Consider the following 16,895-nt stretch of genomic DNA (forward strand, 5'->3'; position numbering starts at 1 on the left):
GATCTCATTTTTGTTGCTCCTTCATTATAAATATTACTCTTTCTCAATAAATATTACATACCCCATATATACTGAGGGTGATTTAGGTTAAATGATAGGAGAAAATAACAAGGAACAATGAATATTATTGATACTTGTCAATAACCCTAATTACAATATTTACATTACTATTTACGTTAATAAAATAGTATGACTATCTTGGTATTTATAACCAAGTGAATAAACTTAAATCTAAACTAAATCCACACAGTACACACAGGCATACCCTTCATGAATATTTTTTTTTAAAAAAAATAAAATGATATACTAGTTTCGATGCCTAATTTAAAAATTTCATAAAGAACCATATTTTTCTTAAAAAAAAAAAACTATATTTGTTTTTTGGTGGTAGGATATAAATAAAATAACAACTTTGAAAATTCAAAAAGAAAATTCACAACGTTCATCTCAGTATCTCACACCTTGCAAAAACCCTCATCCTCTCTCTCTCTCTCTGACCATGAACATGAATCAAAAGAACACTCTCTCTCTCTGACCATGAACATGAATCAAAAGAACAACCACAAATATAATGGTTTCTTCGGAACCTTCTCTTCTACTTCCATAGAAAACTTCTTCCAATTTCATCCCTCCGTAAACCCATTTCTTCAAACCCAAAATCCAATCGTGAAACCCTAAAACCCCATTAATCACTACGACAAATTTTTTACTTTGCGACGCCAGACCTTGGACGGTTCGCTCAAAACTATCATTGTTCTTTGTTTGCAACGTTTTATTCATCTCCATCATCAATAACTCAATGTAAAGCCCTCTATTTCTCTCTAATTTATTTTTTGAAGCTTAGGTTACTGGTTTAGAAAAAATTTAGAAACTTAATTGAAATAGAAAAGGGATTTATATGATTTTTGTTTGTTCATATCAATGTTTTTGGATTTATGCTTGATGGTTATTCCTTGTTTATTATTAGGTTTGTCAATTTTGTTTTCTTTCTACTTTGTGTTTAATTTCTCTAAACTATGAATTGTAACAATGGGTTCTTTATGAGTTAATGGGCCCGTTTGTTTCAGATTATTTTTATGCAATAGCTTCACCACCAAGCAATAACTATGTTAACCCATGACTTTTGCAATGTGCATTTTACAGTTAAGAATATTCAAACGAGGATGAAGATGACATTGATGATATGCTGCAAAAGGTACATTTTTTCTCCTTTGATTATTAAAGATACAATAGTTGATTTAATTTTGGTGCACACCGGTTTAATTTAATATGATGTTTGTTACTTGTTACTATAATCCTATTTAGACTCATGTTACAATGTTATGTTGCTTAATGGTCTTAGTTTTATGCATAACCGCAGTCCATATTTGACCAGAAAGGTTTAATGTTGCATGATGTTATGTTGGTTTTCATACATTTAAGTTGTAGGGTTGTTATACTTTGTGTCGGCTGTATTCAGAATTATGAGAAAATGTTTTAAGTTCTGATTTATCTTTAGTTATAGAACACATTTCAATTGTAAAGAATATTTTGCAAAATGTTTACTTCAATTTTTTAACCATTTTTGTTTATGTCTAATTTGATGACACTAATGTAAACACAGTCGAAGTGAATAACATGCAATTGTTTATCATTTTTAAGCTTCCTTGGTGATTTAGATGAGAATTAGAGAATGCTGTGAACCCTACATTTTTGTTTCACTTTTGTGTGCACGATTTAGGTCGACATAGTTATTTTTCTTTGTTGGCACATTATTGACTATTTTTTCTTTCTATATTGAAAAGAAAGGAAGAGAAAGAGAGATAATGCATCTCTTGTGAAATTCTGTTATTGTATTTCACTACTAAAAAAATGCTGCTTCTGTGGAAGGCGTTGAGGCCAAATTATGGCAGGATAGTATCTGTGTGACACAATTTCCATTACCTTATGCATTCCGTAGCTATTAGTAATGAAATAATGAATACTAATACCTTCTTCTGCTGATTGTTTGCTTATCTATTGGTTAATGTAGATACCCAACAAAAGATATTGCAGAGTGATAAAGATTTGGTGAGGGATCAAATTCTCATGTTTTGGGGATGAGTGTGTACATTGTGGGGAATGTCACCAATTATTTTGATGTAGTCATCCAACTAATACATTAAGTATAGTTAAATCTGTAACATCTTTTCTGTTGGAGTTTATTTTTACAAAGAGTTGAGAAAGTTGTTCTATGTTTCAATGCAGAGAAATGTCATTTATGAAAGGGATATCTCTCATGCTTTTAGTACCATTTGTAGAGAAGAATTCTTTGGAATGTATAAGAGTCTTGGTGCAACATAGTTGGTGTGTTCATGATGCATATTTACTTCCTCTGTTTTGTTTCATTATGTTGATCCATGCTTTATTTTACAACTGAATTTACTACTTATTTTGTATGGTGCAGTTGATAGGCTTTGATGTAAAGCATATATTTGCATGCATGTTCACATTTCAATTGGCGTGTTCATGATATTGAAATGCCTTGATGCAAGACGAATCTTGTTTGATTCTTTAAATGGTAGTATGAAACCTATAGTGAATGTTCAATATTCTTTTAACATATCACTGTATAATAATCATTTTTATAACTTTAAATATTCTTTTTTTTGCATTTGTTTATATTCTAATTTGTATCTTTATCACTCTAACTCTGCAGGGTATTATAAATGATCATGAATCTATTGTTAAGGCAATTAAATAAGTTGATATTGTGATATGTGCTGCTGGTAGACTACTAATTGAGGACCAGGTCAAGATTATTAAAGCAATTAAAGAAGCTGGAAACATTAAGGTCAGCAAATATGTCCCTTTTAAATAATAACTTGTTCAAAATTTAACCCTATCTTTCTTAGTTTCTGCAAAAGACATGGTTTCTGTAGAGTATTAATCAATATAATTAAGTAGTTAAATTCATAGTATAAAAGTAGAAATTTCTTGAAAATGAAAGTTACAGGGTACTTGGATATTTATATCCAATGCTATCCTACACCAAGTGGTGCTAAACCTACACCCCTGTAACTAACTCTGTTAGCTGTATAATAGTCTCCTGTAATGATAACACCGAAAAATGCACTATTTTATTAAAGATACGCGTCTCACACTCTCGCGCTACATCTTTGAATTTATATATCCAATAACAATTTGATTTAAGGTTCACCGAAGGCAACATATAACCACCTCAGAATTTGATTTAAGGGTCATCAAAGGCATCACATATCCACCTCGGTATTTATATAGCCAATAACAATTGGACTTAAGGGTCGTTGAACCATCTCTGAATTTATATATCCAACAACAATTTGATTTAAGGGTCATCGAAGGCAGCATATAACATATCAGGATCTGATTTAAGGGTCATCAAAGGCAACATTATATCCATCTCGGTATTTATATATAGCAATAACAATTGGATTAAAGGGTCATCAAAGACAACATATATCCATCTCGGTATCTTAAGATTTTACTATTCAAATCGGGATTCCGCCTGATTCCAAAAGAATAGGATTATACGTGTACTCATAATCGCTGAGGGCAAACATAATTATAAAATCATAAGATTTTAGGATTAAAATTGGGATTTTAACTACCACGGCGGCAACAGTTAAGCATCTTTGAATTTATATATCCAATAACAATTTGACTTCAGGATCATCGAAGGCAACATATAAGAATCTCAGAATTTATATAGTCAATACAAGTTTGACTTAATGGTCACGAGACAACATATATCCATCTTAGAATTTATATAACTAATAATAATTGGACTTGAGGGTCATTGAGACAACATTTTACCATCCGGTAATTTATTTAGCCAAAAGCAATTGAACTTAAGTATCCTTGAGGCAACATATAACAATCTCTAAATTTAAATCGCAATAGCAATTTGACTTAACGTTTTATTCATTTGAAACGTCGTATCCAAAAACTTGTTGCGATTTTTCTGCAAGTGCACAGATGTATCGTGTAGTTATAAAAGATTATCGATCCCACAGAGACTATTCTTCAATATTTCGCTAATGTTTTTAATATAGTGTAAGGTTAAGGCTGAATATTAATTGGATTGGGATTTTAAAAATAATTAAAGTTTATTGGATAATAAGAATTAACTAAACTGGAATGTTACTTTTAGTAGCTTACTAGGGTTCAGTAATTAAATTGAGTTTTTGGGAAAAAGGGTACTTTTCAACAAATTGATATTGATTTAAAGATACGCGTCTCACACTCTCGCGCTATTGAGTTATATCGTATAAAAATAAGACAAATGTTTAACTGTCACTGTTTCATTTACTTATAAAATACTATTTGAAAATCAATATAATTAATTAGAAAAGAATCTAGTTTTCACAAAACAGTATTAGTTTAAAAATATAGATCTCACGCTGTCGCGCTATTGAACTGATATTATATTTAAATAAATCAACGCTTCACTCTCGCTCTCACATTTATTTATAAAAATATTTTTTTGAAAACTAATAAGATTTAATTAACTTTAAAGAGCTGTCGCGGTGTTTAAAGTTAATGTCCAGTTTTTACTATCCGGTACAAATCTCACACTGTCGCGCTATTGATTCATACCTTTGTTAATTTTCACTGTCGTGCAAAATTATTTAATTAAATTAAAAACCGAAACAGAAAACTGAATTAAAAAATAAATTCACAATTTAACCACCGAACCCAATTTGGCTTACTAATTCACATTCCAGTCATATAGATTTAGCTAGACATAATTATAGATGAAGACATCATAAAATAATAAATAACCATATTAAACAAAAACATCACAGAGTAGAATACGAGGAACAATAAAATTGAAATCATGCAATTCAAATTTAAACTGAATTAAAACTCACAGAATGTCAATAACACAAGTACTGGAACAGGAATTGAAACTGGAAATTACACCTCAAATGCTTTGAATGCTTAAACACTTAAAATCTAAAAATTAATTTGCTCTGAACTCTGTAAAATATATGGCGTCCTTTAAAACAGAGTTAGACTCTCTTATTTATAGGCGAACGTTTGCAACAGCTTTTCCTCCAATTCATTCGGGATTCAGTTGAGAATCGTGTGGCGTAAGAGTAGGAATGGATGATCGTGACGAATCTCTCTCTAAAAAATAGGAACGGCCAGCGCCTTTTTTGTTGTGACTGGTACCTTGTTGCTTAGTGGCTGGCGCCACTTGCTTAGTGGCTGACTTAGTGTAAATGTGCCAAGCTGGCGCCTTGTGACTCATGGCCAGCACCTTATAACTCAAGGCCAGCGCCTTGTGTTGTGCGGCTTGTGCCTTTTCAAGGCCAACGCCTTACACAAGGTGGCTAGCGCCACTTTTTGATGGTAGTTGCCTTGTTTCTTTGATATTTTGCTCATTCTTGGTGCATCTGTAGTTTCATAAAAAAAACAATAATTATTTTATTTTATTAGCATAAATTAGACAAAATATTAAAATACTTAGGGAAATAATATTAATAAAATAGTGCATTTTTCGGTGTTATCAAACTCCCCTAAACTTGAACCATTGCTTGTCCTCAAGCAAAAAGATATATCATTTAGTGATAGAGAAAACATGACATAAGACGTCCCTTTAGTCACCTATTTTAATCTTGACCAAATAAAACAAGTAAGTTCATTCATCACACTAAAGATATCATAAAAACACAAATCACATACGATCATGAATTTCTTCCTTATATAGACCGTTCCGAACTATTTTGTCAATCTCGAACTTAACTTTAATCTCATCTTTCTTCATCCCTTTTAAACCTTTGGTAATCACATTAAGCCCGTTATCTATTCACACACACATGGTAGTGAGTCTATTAGTGATTATGATCCGATTCTTTTTCATATTATTTATTGCCCTTTTTGACATAGGATAGCTTTATATCTTAGAGGTGATTCGCAGTTGGGCTAAATGACCGGGTGAGGGTCACCTGACTTAGAATGCGTAGTCCCCTTTTCAGATTTATACTACCTTTGTTATTATTTATCATCATCATTTTTTCGAAATCATTCACTTATATTCGTCGACTCTACCACTTAGATAGTGATCTTAGATGGTGCCGACTACCTAATGGTTTACTCAAGGATTAGTAAAGTCAAGAAATTTAAGCTCGGGTAAGGCAAATATCAAAATTGATCTACATAATTAAGAAATTTATGGTGTTGAAATGATATAGCTAGTATGAAAATATGCTCACAACTTAATTTTGTCAGTGACTTTTGGAAAATCAAAATTGTATTGCTTCTCAAAATTTTTGTTATGGCTCAAGATTTTGGAAAAAATTTAAAATAACCCGAAAAAATTTATTTGCAAAAAGGAAAATTAGACTAAAATAAAATTAGACTGAAAAGTAGAAAATAAAAACAGTAAAGTCCTCCCCTAAACTTAAATCCAACATTGTCTCCAATGTTATGACTTAAAAGAAGGAGAGGAACGTGAAACCTGGGATTATTATCAAGTCACGGTGGAGGTTGTTGGTATCTTTGAAAGTTGTCAAACTGCATCCTTAATTCGCTTATGCCATAAATGACGCGATCAAGTTGTTGTTGACGTTGTGCCTCCGCCGTATCCCATTGGTCAAAACGGCCCTGAATTTGTTGTTGATTTTGGAGAATTTGATTTTGTGGAATTTGCATTGCGTTAATTTGTCCCATCATCTCCGTTTGTTGTTGGTGCATGGCATAAAAAGGGCTGTCGCGCTCGTCCATGGTGTTTTGGCGAGATGATGAACTACCTGCAAAAGTGTTAGGAAAATATGTGGTGTGTGCAAGTGGGACAAAATTGTGGCTCCCACCAGCGGCAACATCATCAGTAATGTGCGTGGGAGCCTGATCAGGCATGGGCTCGTCATTAGTATTATAAAGGAGGTTTGCAGGAACCCGAACATCCGTGCGGTCCGGATTTGGAAGAGTGAAATTAGGACACACTGTATTATTAATTAACAGATTAAAACCTCCACTTCTACGTTCCTTAATCAATTTCATGCTCTTGACCATGTTAAGATCAAGGTAAAATGGATGCATAGGTGGAAGAGGGACGAACTCGTCTTTGTGTCCGAGGAGTTTAGCTAGTGTTGTAAGTAAACCTCCAAACATGATGTCGCCCTTCTTAGTAATATATGATCGCATATGGGAGAGCATGAAAGAAACAGCATGTATTCGAATATTATTAAAAATGGCATAGATAAAGAAAAGCTCTTTGGCATTGATTTTGTTAGAATTTAGCCGTCCGAAAATAGTATAAGCTAGTAGTTGTCGAAAATATCGGATGGCGGGATTGTGAATGGAGGAGGCGGCATTACCTTCAAAACCCTCCATGTTTTTTCCCGTTATAGATTGCCAAAATGAGCTAGCATTTTCTACCCATTGCTCGTTGTCGGGAATTTTATATGCGACACCATCGCCATAAGAAATACGTAAAAGATTAGCAATTTGATCATAGGTCATTTCGTATTCCTTATTAAACATGCGAAAACGAGCAATGCCATTTGGACTGTCAGGATTTTTTAAAATAAGAGAGCTTAGAAATTCTATTGTCAGTGGAAAATAAGCAGCATTTCTTTGGTTTACAAAGAAATTTAAGTTGAGAGTATCAAGCATATATTTCACACTGTCATAGAGTCCTAAACTTCTTAAACAATCAAAATCAGCATACCTTGTGGGAACAAATTCCCTAGTGGAGAGAGCCATAAAGGTTTGATATTGTTTAGCTCCTTCTGTTCCCTTCCTATACTTGAGTTGGTAAGGCTCTTGGTTTGCCATTGAGACTTTAATGTAGTGTGAATAGGAGAAGAGAAAATATTAGGTTATACTGATGTAGTAAGTTAGTAGAAGTGGTGAGTTGGTTGTGTGTTGAGTAGCGTGTCTTTATAGAAGCATTGATGTTCAAGTTGGTCAAAAATGAATAAGTGGGTAATTGTAATTGTCAGACATCTCATAATGGTTTCATATGAAAGTGTTTTCAAAATAATGGCATGAAGTAGATAGTGATGACTATTGCATGCATTTGTCCACTCACATGTGTACTTGTTTTGACCAAATAATTTATTATTGCATGCATTGGATACTAAGTAGAAAATGGTTTGTATCAATATACATTGTTTTTGCGCCAGCTATGTTTTTAATACATGGTAAGGCGCTGGCCTTCTCAAGAAGGGCGCTGGCCTTGTGTTTTGCAAAGGGAAAGTGGCCAGCGCCATTTGTTGTGTGGCTGGTCACTCTTAATTGTGATACATTATTATATAGTGTGAATGAAAATACATGTTGTACGTAATATATATGTATCACTAGCCACATGTGATGATACTTAGCATGCATTTGATAAAAGTTTGGCACAAAGGTATTCATAAAATAAATATAGGTGCAAGGCATGCAGAGGGAATCTCTGGCTCTAGGCCTTTCAACATTTCAATCACATGTTTTGGCATTTGGTTGTTTGGATTATGCATATAGAGAATACTTGTACCTTGACCAAAATAATTTTTACATAAAAATAAATGAATAAATAAATAAATATATATATCGCAGATGAAGGAAAATAATCTGCAAGGATAAAAAATTCTTCGGTATGTGAAGATAAAATAGTTGAATAATAAAGTTAGAACTAGCGTAAATATAACGATAAGTTTTCATGCAAAGCGAGAATTTATTTAAAATTTAGAAAGTGATGCAATATTTGATGTTCATGCGATGTAAAGTTCGTTGCGAAATAAAAATAGAAATAAAAATAGAAATTTGCAATAAAAGTTTTGTGATCAGCCACTTGGTTGTGGCGCAGCGGGAGGCAGTTGAATGACGCGTATCTGGTCCGAGCATTGATCGAACTGTCCTATGATCAGGTCCATGAATCTATGGAAGTCTCCCTTTAGAGTAGCGAGATCTGCGCGAAGAGTTTCAAGTTCATACTGAATGTCGGCGATGGCCGCTCCGTAGTCAGGTGGTGGCACTGAGGTAGAAGCAGCTGTTTGGGCAGGTGATGGAGGGGCAGGTGAATAAATGAAAAGTGGGGTGGGGGGTTTTGGGTCATTAATAATGTGGTAGTATGGTGGTGTCTCAGGGTCTGTTTCATCTTGTCCTTCCAAGTTGTAGAGTCAGTTTTTTTTATCGTGGACACTAGTTTTGTCATAATAAGGCAAGGTAAACTCATGAACAGGCTCAAGGTTAACCAACAGTTGGAAGGTATCAGGGCCAAGGTTTCCGATTAGGTGATTGTTAAAACAGAACTGAATACCCATGGGTTCTACTCCTACAGAGAGGGTGATCTGTGATAGTGGGGTATACGACCTGTATACCCCACTATCACAGATCACCCTCTCTGTAGGAGTAGAACCCATGGGTATTCAGTTCTGTTTTAACAATCACCTAATCGGAAACCTTGGCCCTGATACCTTCCAACTGTTGGTTAACCTTGAGCCTGTTCATGAGTTTACCTTGCCTTATTATGACAAAACTAGTGTCCACGATAAAAAGAACTGACTCTACAACTTGGAAGGACAAGATGAAACAGACCCTGAGACACCACCATACTACCACATTATTAATGACCCAAAACCCCCCACCCCACTTTTCATTTATTCACCTGCCCCTCCATCACCTGCCCAAACAGCTGCTTCTACCTCAGTGCCACCACCTGACTACGGAGCGGCCATCACCGACATTCAGTATGAACTTGAAACTCTTCGCGCAGATCTCGCTACTCTAAAGGGAGACTTCCATAGATTCATGGACCTGATCATAGGACAGTTCGATAAATGCTCGGACCAGATACGCGTCATTCAACTGCCTCCCGCTGCGCCACAACCAAGTGGCTGATCACAAAACTTTTATTGCAAATTTCTATTTTTATTTCTATTTTTATTTCGCAACGAACTTTACATCGCATGAACATCAAATATTGCATCACTTTCTAAATTTTAAATAAATTCTCACTTTGCATGAAAACTTATCGTTATATTTACGCTAGTTCTAACTTTATTATTCAACTATTTTATCTTCACATACCGAAGAATTTTTTATCCTTGCAGATTATTTTCCTTCATCTGCGATATATATATTTATTTATTTATTCATTTATTTTTATGTAAAAATTATTTTGGTCAAGGTACAAGTATTCTCTATATGCATAATCCAAACAACCAAATGCCAAAACATGTGATTGAAATGTTGAAAGGCCTAGAGCCAGAGATTCCCTCTGCATGCCTTGCACCTATATTTATTTTATGAATACCTTTGTGCCAAACTTTTATCAAATGCATGCTAAGTATCATCACATGTGGCTAGTGATACATATATATTACGTACAACATGTATTTTCATTCACACTATATAATAATGTATCACAATTAAGAGTGACCAGCCACACAACAAATGGCGCTGGCCACTTTCCCTTTGCAAAACACAAGGCCAGCGCCCTTCTTGAGAAGGCCAGCGCCTTACCATGTATTAAAAACATAGCTGGCGCAAAAACAATGTATATTGATACAAACCATTTTCTACTTAGTATCCAATGCATGCAATAATAAATTATTTGGTCAAAACAAGTACACATGTGAGTGGACAAATGCATGCAATAGTCATCACTATCTACTTCATGCCATTATTTTGAAAACACTTTCATATGAAACCATTATGAGATGCCTGACAATTATAATTACCCACTTATTCATTTTTGACCAACTTGAACATCAATGCTTCTATAAAGACACGCTACTCAACTCACCACTTCTACTAACTTACTACATCAGTATAACCTAATATTTTCTCTTCTCCTATTCACACTACATTAAAGTCTCAATGGCAAACCAAGAGCCTTACCAACTCAAGTATAGGAAGGGAACAGAAGGAGCTAAACAATATCAAACCTTTATGGCTCTCTCCACTAGGGAATTTGTTCCCACAAGGTATGCTGATTTTGATTGTTTAAGAAGTTTAGGACTCTATGACAGTGTGAAATATATGCTTGATACTCTCAACTTAAATTTCTTTGTAAACCAAAGAAATGCTGCTTATTTTCCACTGACAATAGAATTTCTAAGCTCTCTTATTTTAAAAAATCCTGACAGTCCAAATGGCATTGCTCGTTTTCGCATGTTTAATAAGGAATACGAAATGACCTATGATCAAATTGCTAATCTTTTACGTATTTCTTATGGCGATGGTGTCGCATATAAAATTCCCGACAACGAGCAATGGGTAGAAAATGCTAGCTCATTTTGGCAATCTATAACGGGAAAAAACATGGAGGGTTTTGAAGGTAATGCCGCCTCCTCCATTCACAATCCCGCCATCCGATATTTTCGACAACTACTAGCTTATACTATTTTCGGACGGCTAAATTCTAACAAAATCAATGCCAAAGAGCTTTTCTTTATCTATGCCATTTTTAATAATATTCGAATACATGCTGTTTCTTTCATGCTCTCCCATATGCGATCATATATTACTAAGAAGGGCGACATCATGTTTGGAGGTTTACTTACAACACTAGCTAAACTCCTCGGACACAAAGACGAGTTCGTCCCTCTTCCACCTATGCATCCATTTTACCTTGATCTTAACATGGTCAAGAGCATGAAATTAATTAAGGAACGTAGAAGTGGAGGTTTTAATCTGTTAATTAATAATACAGTGTGTCCTAATTTCACTCTTCCAAATCCGGATCGCACGGATGTTCGGGTTCCTGCAAACCTCCTTTATAATACTAATGACGAGCCCATGCCTGATCAGGCTCCCACGCACATTACTGATGATGTTGCCGCTGGTGGGAGTCACAATTTTGTCCCACCTGCACACACCACATATTTTCCTAACACTTTTGCAGGTAGTTCATCATCTCGCCAAAACACCATGGACGAGCGCGACAGCCCTTTTTATGCCATGCACCAACAACAAACGGAGATGATGGGACAAATTAACGCAATGCAAATTCAACAAAATCAAATTCTCCAAAATCAACAACAAATTCAGGGTCGTTTTGACCAATGGGATACGGCGGAGGCACAACGTCAACAACAACTTGATCGCGTCATTTATGGCATAAGCGAATTAAGGATGCAGTTTGACAACTTTCAAAGATACCAACAACCTCCACCGTGACTTGATAATAATCCCAGGTTTCACGTTCCTCTCCTTCTTTTAAGTCATAACATTTAAGGGAGGACTTTACTGTTTTTATTTTCTACTTTTCAGTCTAATTTTCCTTTTTGCAAATAAATTTTTTCGGGTTATTTTAAATTTTTTCCAAAATCTTGAGCCATAACAAAAATTTTGAGAAGCAATACAATTTTGATTTTCCAAAAGTCACTTACAAAATTAAGTTGTGAGCATATTTTCATACTAGCTATATCATTTCAACACCATAAATTTCTTAATTATGTAGATCAATTTTGATATTTGCTTTACCCGAGCTTAAATTTCTTGACTTTACTAATCTTTGAGTAAACCATTAGGTAGTCGGCACCATCTAAGATCACTATCTAAGTGGTAGAGTCGACGAATATAAGTGAATGATTTCGAAAAAATGATGATGATAAATAATAACAAAGGTAGTATAAATCTGAAAAGGGGACTACGCATTCTAAGTCAGGTGACCCTCACCCGGTCATTTAGCCCAACTGCGAATCACCTCTAAGATATAAAGCTATCCTATGTCAAAAAGGGCAATAAATAATATGAAAAAGAATCGGATCATAATCACTAATAGACTCACTACCATGTGTGTGTGAATAGATAACGGGCTTAATGTGATTACCAAAGGTTTAAAAGGGATGAAGAAAGATGAGATTAAAGTTAAGTTCGGGATTGACAAAATAGTTCGGAACGGTCTATATAAGGAAGAAATTCATGATCGTATGTGATTTGTGTTTTTATGATATCTTTAGTGTGATGAATGAACTTACTTGTTTTATTTGGTCAAGATTAAAATAGGTGACTAAAGGGACGTCTTATGTCATGTTTTCTCTATCACTAAATGATATATCTTTTTGCTTGAGGACAAACAATGGTTCAAGTTTAGGGGAGTTTGATAACACCGAAAAATGCACTATTTTATTAATATTATTTCCCTAAGTATTTTAATATTTTGTCTAATTTATGCTAATAAAATAAAATAATTATTGTTTTTTTTATGAAACTACAGATGCACCAAGAATGAGCAAAATATCAAAGAAACAAGGCAACTACCATCAAAAAGTGGCGCTAGCCACCTTGTGTAAGGCGTTGGCCTTGAAAAGGCACAAGCCGCACAACACAAGGCGCTGGCCTTGAGTTATAAGGTGCTGGCCATGAGTCACAAGGCGCCAGCTTGGCACATTTACACTAAGTCAGCCACTAAGCAAGTGGCGCCAGCCACTAAGCAACAAGGTACCAGTCACAACAAAAAAGGCGCTGGCCGTTCCTATTTTTTAGAGAGAGATTCGTCACGATCATCCATTCCTACTCTTACGCCACACGATTCTCAACTGAATCCCGAATGAATTGGAGGAAAAGCTGTTGCAAACGTTCGCCTATAAATAAGAGAGTCTAACTCTGTTTTAAAGGACGCCATATATTTTACAGAGTTCAGAGCAAATTAATTTTTAGATTTTAAGTGTTTAAGCATTCAAAGCATTTGAGGTGTAATTTCCAGTTTCAATTCCTGTTCCAGTACTTGTGTTATTGACATTCTGTGAGTTTTAATTCAGTTTAAATTTGAATTGCATGATTTCAATTTTATTGTTCCTCGTATTCTACTCTGTGATGTTTTTGTTTAATATGGTTATTTATTATTTTATGATGTCTTCATCTATAATTATGTCTAGCTAAATCTATATGACTGGAATGTGAATTAGTAAGCCAAATTGGGTTCGGTGGTTAAATTGTGAATTTATTTTTTAATTCAGTTTTCTGTTTCGGTTTTTAATTTAATTAAATAATTTTGCACGACAGTGAAAATTAACAAAGGTATGAATCAATAGCGCGACAGTGTGAGATTTGTACCGGATAGTAAAAACTGGACATTAACTTTAAACACTGCGACAGCTCTTTAAAGTTAATTAAATCTTATTAGTTTTCAAAAAAATATTTTTATAAATAAATGTGAGAGCGAGAGTGAAGCGTTGATTTATTTAAATATAATATCAGTTCAATAGCGCGACAGCGTGAGATCTATATTTTTAAACTAATACTGTTTTGTGAAAACTAGATTCTTTTCTAATTAATTATATTGATTTTCAATAAGTATTTTATAAGTAAATGAAACAGTGACAGTTAAACATTTGTCTTATTTTTATACGATATAACTCAATAGCGCGAGAGTGTGAGACGCGTATCTTTAAATCAATATCAATTTGTTGAAAAGTACCCTTTTTCCCAAAAACTCAATTTAATTACTGAACCCTAGTAAGCTACTAAAAGTAACATTCCAGTTTAGTTAATTCTTATTATCCAATAAACTTTAATTATTTTTAAAATCCCAATCCAATTAATATTCAGCCTTAACCTTACACTATATTAAAAACATTAGCGAAATATTGAAGAATAGTCTCTGTGGGATCGATAATCTTTTATAACTACACGATACATCTTTGCACTTGCAGAAAAATCGCAACAAGTTTTTGGATACGACGTTTCAAATGAATAAAACGTTAAGTCAAATTGCTATTGCGATTTAAATTTAGAGATTGTTATATGTTGCCTCAAGGATACTTAAGTTCAATTGCTTTTGGCTAAATAAATTACCGGATGGTAAAATGTTGTCTCAATGACCCTCAAGTCCAATTATTATTAGTTATATAAATTCTAAGATGGATATATGTTGTCTCGTGACCATTAAGTCAAACTTGTATTGACTATATAAATTCTGAGATTCTTATATGTTGCCTTCGATGATCCTGAAGTCAAATTGTTATTGGATATATAAATTCAAAGATGCTTAACTGTTGCCGCCGTGGTAGTTAAAATCCCAATTTTAATCCTAAAATCTTATGATTTTATAATTATGTTTGCCCTCAGCGATTATGAGTACACGTATAATCCTATTCTTTTGGAATCAGGCGGAATCCCGATTTGAATAGTAAAATCTTAAGATACCGAGATGGATATATGTTGTCTTTGATGACCCTTTAATCCAATTGTTATTGCTATATATAAATACCGAGATGGATATAATGTTGCCTTTGATGACCCTTAAATCAGATCCTGATATGTTATATGCTGCCTTCGATGACCCTTAAATCAAATTGTTGTTGGATATATAAATTCAGAGATGGTTCAACGACCCTTAAGTCCAATTGTTATTGGCTATATAAATACCGAGGTGGATATGTGATGCCTTTGATGACCCTTAAATCAAATTCTGAGGTGGTTATATGTTGCCTTCGGTGAACCTTAAATCAAATTGTTATTGGATATATAAATTCAAAGATGTAGCGCGAGAGTGTGAGACGCGTATCTTTAATAAAATAGTGCATTTTTCGGTGTTATCATTACAGGAGACTATTATACAGCTAACAGAGTTAGTTACAGGGGTGTAGGTTTAGCACCACTTGGTGTAGGATAGCATTGGATATAAATATCCAAGTACCCTGTAACTTTCATTTTCAAGAAATTTCTACTTTTATACTATGAATTTAACTACTTAATTATATTGATTAATACTCTACAGAAACCATGTCTTTTGCAGAAACTAAGAAAGATAGGGTTAAATTTTGAACAAGTTATTATTTAAAAGGGACATATTTGCTGACCTTAATGTTTCCAGCTTCTTTAATTGCTTTAATAATCTTGACCTGGTCCTCAATTAGTAGTCTACCAGCAGCACATATCACAATATCAACTTATTTAATTGCCTTAACAATAGATTCATGATCATTTATAATACCCTGCAGAGTTAGAGTGATAAAGATACAAATTAGAATATAAACAAATGCAAAAAAAAGAATATTTAAAGTTATAAAAATGATTATTATACAGTGATATGTTAAAAGAATATTGAACATTCACTATAGGTTTCATACTACCATTTAAAGAATCAAACAAGATTCGTCTTGCATCAAGGCATTTCAATATCATGAACACGCCAATTGAAATGTGAACATGCATGCAAATATATGCTTTACATCAAAGCCTATCAACTGCACCATACAAAATAAGTAGTAAATTCAGTTGTAAAATAAAGCATGGATCAACATAATGAAACAAAACAGAGGAAGTAAATATGCATCATGAACACACCAACTATGTTGCACCAAGACTCTTATACATTCCAAAGAATTCTTCTCTACAAATGGTACTAAAAGCATGAGAGATATCCCTTTCATAAATGACATTTCTCTGCATTGAAACATAGAACAACTTTCTCAACTCTTTGTAAAAATAAACTCCAACAGAAAAGATGTTACAGATTTAACTATACTTAATGTATTAGTTGGATGACTACATCAAAATAATTGGTGACATTCCCCACAATGTACACACTCATCCCCAAAACATGAGAATTTGATCCCTCACCAAATCTTTATCACTCTGCAATATCTTTTGTTGGGTATCTACATTAACCAATAGATAAGCAAACAATCAGCAGAAGAAGGTATTAGTATTCATTATTTCATTACTAATAGCTACGGAATGCATAAGGTAATGGAAATTGTGTCACACAGATACTATCCTGCCATAATTTGGCCTCAACGCCTTCCACAGAAGCAGCATTTTTTTAGTAGTGAAATACAATAACAGAATTTCACAAGAGATGCATTATCTCTCTTTCTCTTCCTTTCTTTTCAATATAGAAAGAAAAAATAGTCAATAATGTGCCAACAAAGAAAAATAACTATGTCGACCTAAATCGTGCACACAAAAGTGAAACAAAAATGTAGGGTTCACAGCATTCTCTAATTCTC

General features: G+C 33.9%; 2 long non-coding RNA genes across 4 annotated transcripts; one reads left to right on the top strand and one right to left on the bottom strand.

Moving 5' to 3' along the window:
• Positions 1 to 474: 474 nt before the first annotated feature.
• On the top strand, positions 475 to 13,674 carry LOC123919437. 2 transcript variants are annotated; one of them, XR_006813208.1, is made up of 4 exons: positions 475 to 801; positions 1,144 to 1,195; positions 2,678 to 2,812; positions 13,157 to 13,674. It is a non-coding gene; the product is annotated as an uncharacterized LOC123919437 (long non-coding RNA). The 2 variants fall into 2 exon arrangements; XR_006813207.1 differs by lacking the exon at positions 13,157 to 13,674 and having other exon boundaries at positions 2,678 to 3,063.
• LOC123919438 lies at positions 4,882 to 16,303 on the bottom strand. Of its 2 annotated transcripts, XR_006813210.1 has the most exons (4): positions 16,231 to 16,303; positions 16,017 to 16,130; positions 15,744 to 15,878; positions 4,882 to 5,399 (listed from the first exon to the last, which is right to left on the bottom strand). It is a non-coding gene; the product is annotated as an uncharacterized LOC123919438 (long non-coding RNA). The 2 variants fall into 2 exon arrangements; XR_006813209.1 differs by lacking the exon at positions 4,882 to 5,399 and having other exon boundaries at positions 15,493 to 15,878.
• Between the last annotated feature and the right edge of the window lie 592 nt (positions 16,304 to 16,895).

This window comes from Trifolium pratense, linkage group LG4 (genome assembly GCF_020283565.1).
Source record: "Trifolium pratense cultivar HEN17-A07 linkage group LG4, ARS_RC_1.1, whole genome shotgun sequence".
Classification (NCBI taxonomy): Eukaryota; Viridiplantae; Streptophyta; class Magnoliopsida; order Fabales; family Fabaceae; genus Trifolium; species Trifolium pratense.